Source organism: Lethenteron reissneri, chromosome 29 (genome assembly GCF_015708825.2).
Source record: "Lethenteron reissneri isolate LAM-NWPU_2019-01 chromosome 29, ASM1570882v1, whole genome shotgun sequence".
Taxonomy (NCBI): domain Eukaryota; kingdom Metazoa; phylum Chordata; class Hyperoartia; order Petromyzontiformes; family Petromyzontidae; genus Lethenteron; species Lethenteron reissneri.
The window spans coordinates 1640305-1650039 of NC_083807.1; positions in this window are offsets into that span (position 1 = coordinate 1640305).

Here is a 9735-nt window from a genome sequence, read left to right on the forward strand (position 1 = left end):
CCGGTTAGCGCACGGGGCAGTGAGTGTGTCTCTCTGTGTCTGTGTGTAAGCATTAGCCGCATGCCCTTCATTTGGCCTCGCGACACTTGCATGCGCCTAATGCTTACAACAAACACGTCCAGAGGACTGCAGGTACACAGGGTACAATAATACTGTGTAGGATTGTTATGGATAGGCGTACTCTAAAATAATTTTTTTACCTACGTGACTTTACCGAAAAAACCTAAGAATATGAATCATTGCAGTCACGAAAGCTTCAAATCTAGAATTACGTACTCTGTTACTCTAGTGGTAGTGCCTTACGCCGAAAATGTCCACTCTAAGGCGGCCTGGCGGCGTTTCGAAAATAATCGCTTTCTGATGCTACTGCTGATTCTCCTGCTGCTGATGCCACTGCTGATTTTGGTGCTGATGCTACTGCTGATTCTGCTGATGATTCTGCTACTGTTGCTCTTGCTGCTGCCACTGCTTCTGCCACTGCTGATTCTGATGCTACTGATGCTACTGCTGATTCTGCTGTAGCTGCTCCTCCTGATGCTACTGATGCTGCTGCTGTAGGTGCTGCTGCTGCTGGAGATAGGAGATTGCCGCTCGTTTAGCTGATGCTCGTGAAAGTAAAAATTGAGCTGACCGCATCAGTCCTTAAATCATCGGGCAGTCGCAGTGATATCCGAGTGATATTAAAAAAGGGATGTAATTTGTTTTACAACTGTTTTATTTTAGCAGGTGAGGCCCACTGAGCTACGTATCTCTTTTTCACAAGCGACCTGGCCACAAATGATGGCTCAACCAAATACTCGGAACGCATGATGTTTGATTCTAAATGTGGAGGGGAAAACCGGAGGTGCCGGAGGAAAATCCACACGACCACGGGGAGACAGACACGCAAACTTCAAATATACAGCAGGCGTCAGGGTTTGGATCGAACCCACGACCTCCTGCATACGAGACTCGGATTCGGGAGGGATATTTCGCCAAACTTCCTTTTAAGTCATCAGTGTCTTGCTCAGCGTGTGTCGCGTGCACGTGGATTACTAACATCGGCCAGTCAGCAAGTCACAAAGCCAGAAAACAAGTCATCCACCCAGCCAGTCAGCTAACCAGGTAGCCTAAAAACCAGCCAGCTAGGCAGTCAGTTCGCCAGTTAGCCAGATTATCCAGACAGCCAGCTAGGCAGTCAGGTAGCCAGTCAGCCGGCCAGCCAGGTAACCTGATGACCAGTCAACCAGTTTTATAATTAGCCTGCCATCCTGATAGCCAGCCAGTAAGGTAACCAGATGGTCAGAGAGCCTAAGAACCAGTTGGTAGATAGCCAGTCGTATAGTGAGACGGGCAGACTAGGCAGACAGGCAACGAGACAGACAGTGGTTATAAATTTCTTGTCTCTTTAATCAAGGGGGGCGGAGACGCAGGTGTCACCAGTAGAGACAAATAGGGTCCCGTGTATGTGTGCATGTGTGTGTGTGTACGTGTGTGTGTGTGCGTGTGTGCAGCGGTTACAAACCGGGCGCCCAGAGTTCGATTCCCGCTCACGGCCAACACCAGTGACGATTATCTGAAGCGGCCCTGGGACTTTCCTAGATCGAATTAGCCTCAAAACGAGTACCTGGTGCAATGTGTAAACATCGCCACTGGGGAGAGAAAGGCATCCTGGTGTGATGCTGCCCACCCACCCCCTAGTGTGTCGGACTTCGTAGGTGCTCACAGCACTTGCCCCAGTAATTTGTCAAGGCTATACGGTGGATCTTTGTCTTTGATTTGTTTGTGTGCACACACACGCGCACGTGTATAAACATCCTACACGGGCTCAAGTTTGTTTCACCAAGAGACCAGGACGAGTCTCGCTCGTCTCACGAGAGTAATCTTGGGCATCAGGCCTGCCAGTAGGGGGGCGATGATTAACCGCTGTGAGTTATAATTGAGTCATTTTTCACACCTCGCAAAGTCTGGACCCTGACCGCCAGCAGGCCACACACACAACAGCGGCCTCAGCTCTTGCCCATGCCGACCAGGGGACCTGTAAAGTCCGCTCTCAATGTGGAAGGCCGCCGATGACTCCCAGGGGTAATACAACCGCAGTATTAACCGGGGCAGCCCCTGCGACGAGAGACGTACGCGCTACACCGATAGGTCGCCGTCGCTGTTAGCGAGCGCCTATTTAGGCCATCACGGAACACGAGAGGGCGGTGTGGGAATATACAACACCACGCCCGGCCGCCTTTGTCTCCCCAGTGGCGATGTTGCCCCAGTGCTGGTCTCACCGGGGACTCGTATGAGGCTGAGTTGGCTCAGGGAAGACCCAGTGCCACGTGTACAAGACACATACAAAGATCCCCCGTATAGCCTGAACAGAATTTTGGGGCAAGTGCTTTTAGCGAGCAGCAGCGCCTATAAAGGCCGGGATTGCACACGAGGGGGCGGTGTGGGCGTACACCCCACGCCCGGCCGTCTTTGTCTCCCCCAATGCTGATTTTTGTTTTTTACACCCAACCGGGTACTCAGTTGAGGCCAAGTCGACCTAGGAGAGGCCAGCTACACACACACTCACACGCACAGAGTCACACAGCACGTGTTTGGACCAGGATATTAACTAGTTTTTATTTTAGCAGGTAAGGCACATTGAGCTATTTAACTCTTGTTCAGAAACGGCCTGGCCCTAGATGGTAGATTAACGAAGTGGCTTATCATCACGGGGAAATGAATAGCAGCCAAATCCTCTAAACGCGTGTTGATTCTAAATGTGGAAGGATAAATTGGAGGGCCCGGAGAAAAATCCACACAGCCACGTGGAGAGAGACACGAAAACTCCAAATATACAGCAGCAGGCGTCAGGGTCGGGATTGACCTCACAACCCCCTGTATACCAGGCGAGGTAGTTAACATCTCACCACGTGGAGAGAGAGACACGCAAACTCCAAATATACAGCAGGCGTCAGGATCGGGATCGAACTCACGACCTACTGCAAACCAGGCGAGGTAGTTAACATCTCACGAACGTGGAGAGAGACACGCAAACTCCAAATACACAGCAGCAGGCGTCAGGGTCGGGATCGACCTCACGACCTCCTGTAGACCAGGCGAGGTAGTTAACATCTCGTAGCCACCGTGGCGCCCAGAGCGAGTGCGGATTGCAGGCCATTCATCATCATCCAGATCATTGCGATAACTGCCGGCCGTGAGCGACACGGCGAGGCTTACCCCTTGCTGCTGTTTAATAATCTGCTGACATCGGTGGCGCTGTGATCGCGGGTGGGGAGTCAGGAGGCGGGTGGGGGGCGCTGGGGGGGGGGGCTAAGGGGGGACGCTGGGGGGGGGGGGCGCTGGGGGGGGAGAGTTTTCGGCTCCCCCGCGTCCAATCTTCGCCTCTTCAGCCGCCCTGGGGTCGATTCTCCACGCGGTTCCAACGCCGCCTCGAACTTCCCGTGCGCCGTGGACCGGAGAATCGAGGCGGTGCGTGTGCGTGTTGGGGAGGGGGCCTCGGTGTAAACATCGCCACGAGCGAGACAAAGGCGGCCGGGTGTGGTGCTGGCCGGCCACCCACCCACCCTCTCGTGTGCCGTGTTGACCTTCAATAAGGTGCTACTCGCTAACAGCACTTGCCCCAACAAGATGTTAAACGCTACACTAACGAACCCAGCGACCCGAGTTCGAATCCTGCTCACGGCCAACAACGCCGGTGACGATGATCTGAACCGGTCTTGGGCCTCCCCCTAGGTCGACTCGGCCTCAAAACGAGTACCTGGTGCGGTGTGTACAACATCGGCCCCGGGGAGACAAAGGCGGCCGATACCTCCTCCTCGTGCGCTGTGACTGCACTGGCGCTGACAAGACAAATACAAAGATCCCCCGTGGAGCCTTAGACTTTTGGGGCAAGTGCTGTTAGCGAGCAGCCCCTATGAAGGCCGGCGCGGCACACGAGGGGTGTGGGTGGCCAACACCGCACTCACAACAACAACCGCTGCCGTTCTCCGCCGTGTTGCGGTGACGTCACCACGGCTCTTGTGCCAGGCTAGGTGCACCTCGAGGCCAAGTAAAGTGTCGAAGGCTCGCTGCTGGCAGGAGGTCACGGGACAGAACGCAGGTGCCATGGGCTGACCGGCTGGCAGAGGCACCCCCAGTGTGCTCCCCACTGTGCCAACTCCCTGCGTTTTAGCCGCACGGCTCTCCGCTCGTTGTTGTGAGCGTCGCTCCTCCACTCTCTGTCAACTCACACTCTTTCTCACGCAAACTCAGGCCATGCGAGCGCCGTGATTCTTGTTCATAATTCTTGTTCGTGATTATTGTTCGTGATTTTTGTTCGTGATTTTTGTTCATGATTTTTGTTCGTAATTAATGTTCGTAATTTTTCTTTGTGATTCTTGTTCATAATTCTTGTTCGTGATTATTGTTCGTGATTTGTGTTCGTGATTTTTGTCCGTGATTTTTGTTCGTGATTCTTGTTCGTGAATCTTGTTCGTGATTCTTGTTCGTGATTTTTGTTCGTGATTTTTGTTTGTGATTCTTGTTCGTGATTCTTGTTCGTGAATCTTGTTCGTGATTCTTGTTCGTGATTTTTGTTCGTGATTTTTGTTCGTGATTTTTGTTCGTGATTCTTGTTCGTGATTCTTGTTCGTGATTCTTGTTCGTGATTTTTGTTCGTGATTTTTGTTCGTGATTCTTGTTCGTGAATCTTGTTCGTGAATCTTGTTCGTGATTCTTGTTCGTGATTTTTGTTCGTGATTTTTGTTCGTGATTCTTGTTCGTGATTCTTGTTCGTGATTCTTGTTCGTGATTTTTGTTCGTGATTTTTGTTCGTGATTCTTGTTCGTGAATCTTGTTCGTGATTTTTGTTCGTGATTTTTGTTCGTGATTTTTGTTCGTGATTCTTGTTCGTGATTCTTGTTCGTGATTTTTGTTCGTGATTTTTGTTCGTGATTCTTGTTCGTGAATCTTGTTCGTGATTCTTGTTCGTGATTTTTGTTCGTGATTGTTGTTCGTGATTCTTGTTCGTGATTCTTGTTCGTGATTTTTGTTCGTGATTTTTGTTCGTGATTCTTGTTCGTGATTCTTGTTCGTGAATCTTGTTCGTGATTCTTGTTCGTGATTCTTGTTCGTGAATCTTGTTCGTGAATCTTGTTCGTGAATCTTGTTCGTGATTCTTGTTCGTGATTCTTGTTCGTGAATCTTGTTCGTGATTCTTGTTCGTGATTATTGTTCGTGATTCTTGTTCGTGAATCTTGTTCGTGAATCTTGTTCGTGATTCTTGTTCGTGGTTCTTGTTCGTGAATCTTGTTCGTGATTCTTGTTCGTGATTATTGTTCGTGATTCTTGTTCGTGAATCTTGTTCGTGAATCTTGTTCGTGATTATTGTTCGTGATTCTTGTTCGTGAATCTTGTTCGTGATTCTTGTTCGTGAATCTTGTTCGTGGTTCTTGTTCGTGATTATTGTTCGTGATGATTGTTCGTGATTCTTGTTCACAGTGACTGGTACAAGCACTTGCCGCACGCTCCACGAGGGATGGCGTGAGCGAACCTCATCTCCCATCTCCCACCTGCCATCTCTCTTCTTCACTTCAATCCCCCCCGCCTCCTCGATCTCATCTCTCGGCTCCCACCTATCTCCCGCCTCTTGTCTCCAACGATTCATCTCCCTTCCATTCTCTCACCTCCCTCACTCCCCACCACCTCCCACCCACAGGCCCTCCCTCCGCCCCTCCCGCCACGCTCCGATAGTCAAGGTGCATTTGCATAAATTTCAAATCTCAGTCGTAATGGGACAGACTCCCACAGCGGTCAAGGTATTAAGGTGCGATTCAGCACATCACTCTTCATCACTCACATCACTCTCCATCACTCACACTCTAATCACTCTACATCACTCACACTCACATCACTCACACCACTCTTCATCACTCACACTCACACCACTCACATCACTCTACATCACTCACACTCACACCACTCACATCACTCACACCACTCACATCACTCACACCACTCACACCACTCTTCATCACTCACACCACTCACATCGCTCACACCACTGACACCACTCTACATCACTCACACCACTCACATCACTCACGCCACTCACATCACTCACACCACTCCACATCACTCACACTCACACCACTCACATCACTCACACCACTCTTCATCACTCACACTCACACCACTCACATCACTCTACATCACTCACACTCACACCACTCACACTCCCATCACTCACACCACTCACTCACACCACTCACATCACTCACACCACTCACATCACTCACACCACTCACACTCACATCACTCACACCACTCTTCATCACTCACACTCACCACTCACATCACTCACACCACTCAACATCACTCACACTCACATCACTCACACTCACATCACTCACACAACTCACACTCACACCACTCACACCACTCACACTCCCATCACTCACACCACTCACTCACACCACTCGCATCACTCACACCACTCTCCATCACTCACACTCACTCACACTCACATCACTCACACCACTCACATCACTCACACTCTAATCACTCTACATCACTCACACCACTCTTCATCACTCACACTCACACCACTCACATCACTCTACATCACTCACACTCACACCACTCACATCACTCACACCACTCACATCACTCACACCACTCCACATCACTCACACTCACACCACTCACATCACTTACACCACTCTTCATCACTCACACCACTCACATCACTCTACATCACTCACACTCACACCACTCACATCACTCACACTCCCATCACTCACACCACTCACATCATTCACACCACTCACATCACTCACACCACTCACACTCACATCACTCACACCACTCTTCATCACTCACACTCACCACTCACATCACTCACACCACTCAACATCACTCACACTCACATCACTCACATCACTCACACAACTCACACCACTCACACTCCCATCACTCACACCACTCACACCACTCACACTCCCATCACTCACAGCACTCACTCACACCACTCGCATCACTCACACCACCACTCTCCATCACTCACACTCACATCACTCACACCACTCACATCACTCACACTCACACCACTCTCCATCACTCACACTAGTTGTAATTACTGGCTGTTACCTGATGATGCTAGTTGTAATTACTGGCGAAACATCGTACTAAGATGGTAAATGTTGTGGCTTGGCTCTCCAACATACCGGTTAGTGCTGTACTAGTGACGAATTATCACGTTCTGTCTACGTGACAACCCTTACTAGTTGGCTGTCGGCTGGTGACGGGTTTAACGACACAACATTTATATATTTACGCGATCCAACCCAAAAAACTTGTATTATGGATATTGGTCACAAAAGCTTAATACGTGTTAAACAGGAGTTGTATTGTGATATGTACCAGTTGAAAGGGTAAAAACCCATCACTATATTTTGCCACTGGTAAAGGAGATGTCTCATAGTGCAAATGCATACCCTGAGCTCTCAATACTCTGATAGTGCGCTGTCTTTGAGTTGTACGCCTTTTGGCGTCATCTGGTCCAACACCAATGGAGACTAGGCTCTAAGAAAAGCTGTATCGGGTGTGGACCAATCAACTTCAAGGAAAGTGCATATGATTATCATTATCAGAGTTGTTTATTTTTGTTTGCATTTTGACAGCTTGTGTTGTGGTTATTGCAAACATGATGCCTTATATAAAGGTGTCAGTTTTTGTACCAGTTGAAAGTGTAAACACCTATCACTATATTTTGCCAATGGTTAAGGATGTCTCATAGTGTGAGGAGTTGTATCGTCTGCGTGTTCATTGTTATTCACATTCTCCAGACGGGCACTCGTGGCTATTGTGAGTGGTGGCTCCTGTGGCCCAGCGTTACTGTGGCGACAGCAGCAGCAGCGAGGGTTGGTGGACCGCACACAGACGCTGCTGTGGAACTCCCTCCCCGTGGGTGGATGCCGAGGTGGTGCTGTACCCTGCGGCTCGCCAGCAGAAGGCGGTACAGCAAGGCGTGGACTGTTTATTCCGTCTGGACCGGGATAGAGCGTTGCCCCCTCGCGCGAGGCGTCGGTTTTCTCCGCGTGCTCCGGTTTCCTCCTATTTATATAATACAAACACTCATCATTTATTGGTTGAAAACATCTCACCAATAAAAAAAACAACGCAGGACGATGCAAACCGCGTAAGCTCCGTAGCGTGCACAGAGGGAGAGTCCACGACGTCGGAATTTCACATGCAACATCGATTCAAGGTGAGCACGACTCTCCCGCTCAGAGGTGTTTCGCCTTGCAGTTGAATCGACGCCGGGAGTGAAAGTTGTGCACTGCCAGGAAGAAAGCTGTGCGGCCCAAGGGCTGTGTAAGGAAAGCTTTCATGCCGTGCGCGGAGAGGTTGGAGACTTCATTGCTCATTTATCGTGTTGTCTTCGTGCCAAAACGCCGGCAGTCACGAGCGCGCGAGTACACAGCGCCGCCTGGCGTTTGGAGAGAGACGCGTTTGACGAAACCCAAACTGTATAAATTAAACTAAACCTTACGTACACGTTACTTTCAAGTCCTCGCTGAAAACGAACATTATCTGCGCCAAACATCCCAGTGTTAAGCAGCCTCCGACTGAGAACGAGTCTGTAAACCCAGTCGTGAGTATTCCTTGGCCTGCGGGTGAAAGGCGCTTTAGATGTATAAATAAAAAATATTATTATCAATTCCAAGCCACTGTCGTGTATGTATCTATGTTAAAGGGGGTGATGCATCACTCTGGATATTTACTATGTTTGTACCAGGTAAGGCCCACTGAGCCACACAGCTCTTTTTCAGAAGCGACCTGGCCACAGATAACAGCACAAAGAAGTGACTCATCATCATCGCGTGGAAATGTACAGCAGCCAAATCCTAAAACGCGTGATGTCGATTCTAAATGTGGAGGAATAAACCGCACGAAACTCGGAGAAAAGTCCACGCGACCGCGGGGAGAACACGCACACTCCAAATGGGCAGCCTTCGTCAGGGTCGGGATCAAACCCACGACCTCCCGTATACCCGGCGAGAGATTTGACATCTCGCCACCGCAACGCCCAATAAGAGCATTACCTAACGCAGGCGTGACACCCCCAATTGTGAGGGCTTCATTCACGCAGCGCTACGTTTACATTCGTGATGTGCGGCGTCTAAAGAGTGCGAAAACAAATCGCGAAACGAGACTTTGATGCTAAATGTCAGAAAAAATGTATTATTCTGTATTCATACTCTGGTTTTTTCGGTAAAGTCACGTAGGTTAAAAATAAATTGCTGTATTAAGTGACAGTAATTTTGCTGTGACGGTTCCACCCGAAGACGGAAGCTTGTGTTGCCTCCGAAACGTCGTGATTTAATTTAGTTATTTTTTCACCTACGTGACTTTACCGAAAAAACAAAGAGTATGGATCCTTGCAGTCACGAAAACTTCAAATCTCGAATTGATTCTGTATTTCGATTTAAAGCTTTCGTGACTGCAGGGATTCATCTTCTTGGTTCTTTCGGTAAAGTCATGTAGAATGGAAACAATAAAAATAATAAAATAATTCTCACGTTTCGGCTACAACGCAAGCAGCCACTTGAAGACGGCTGCTTGCGTTGTAGCCGAAACGTCGTGAGAATTATTTTATTATGTTTTATTTTATTATTTTTATTGTTTCCATTCTACGTGACTTTACCGAAAGAACTAATAAGAAGATTCTGTATTCTTAAAAGGTAAAGTTCCGTCACGTCCCGTTCTGCTTCC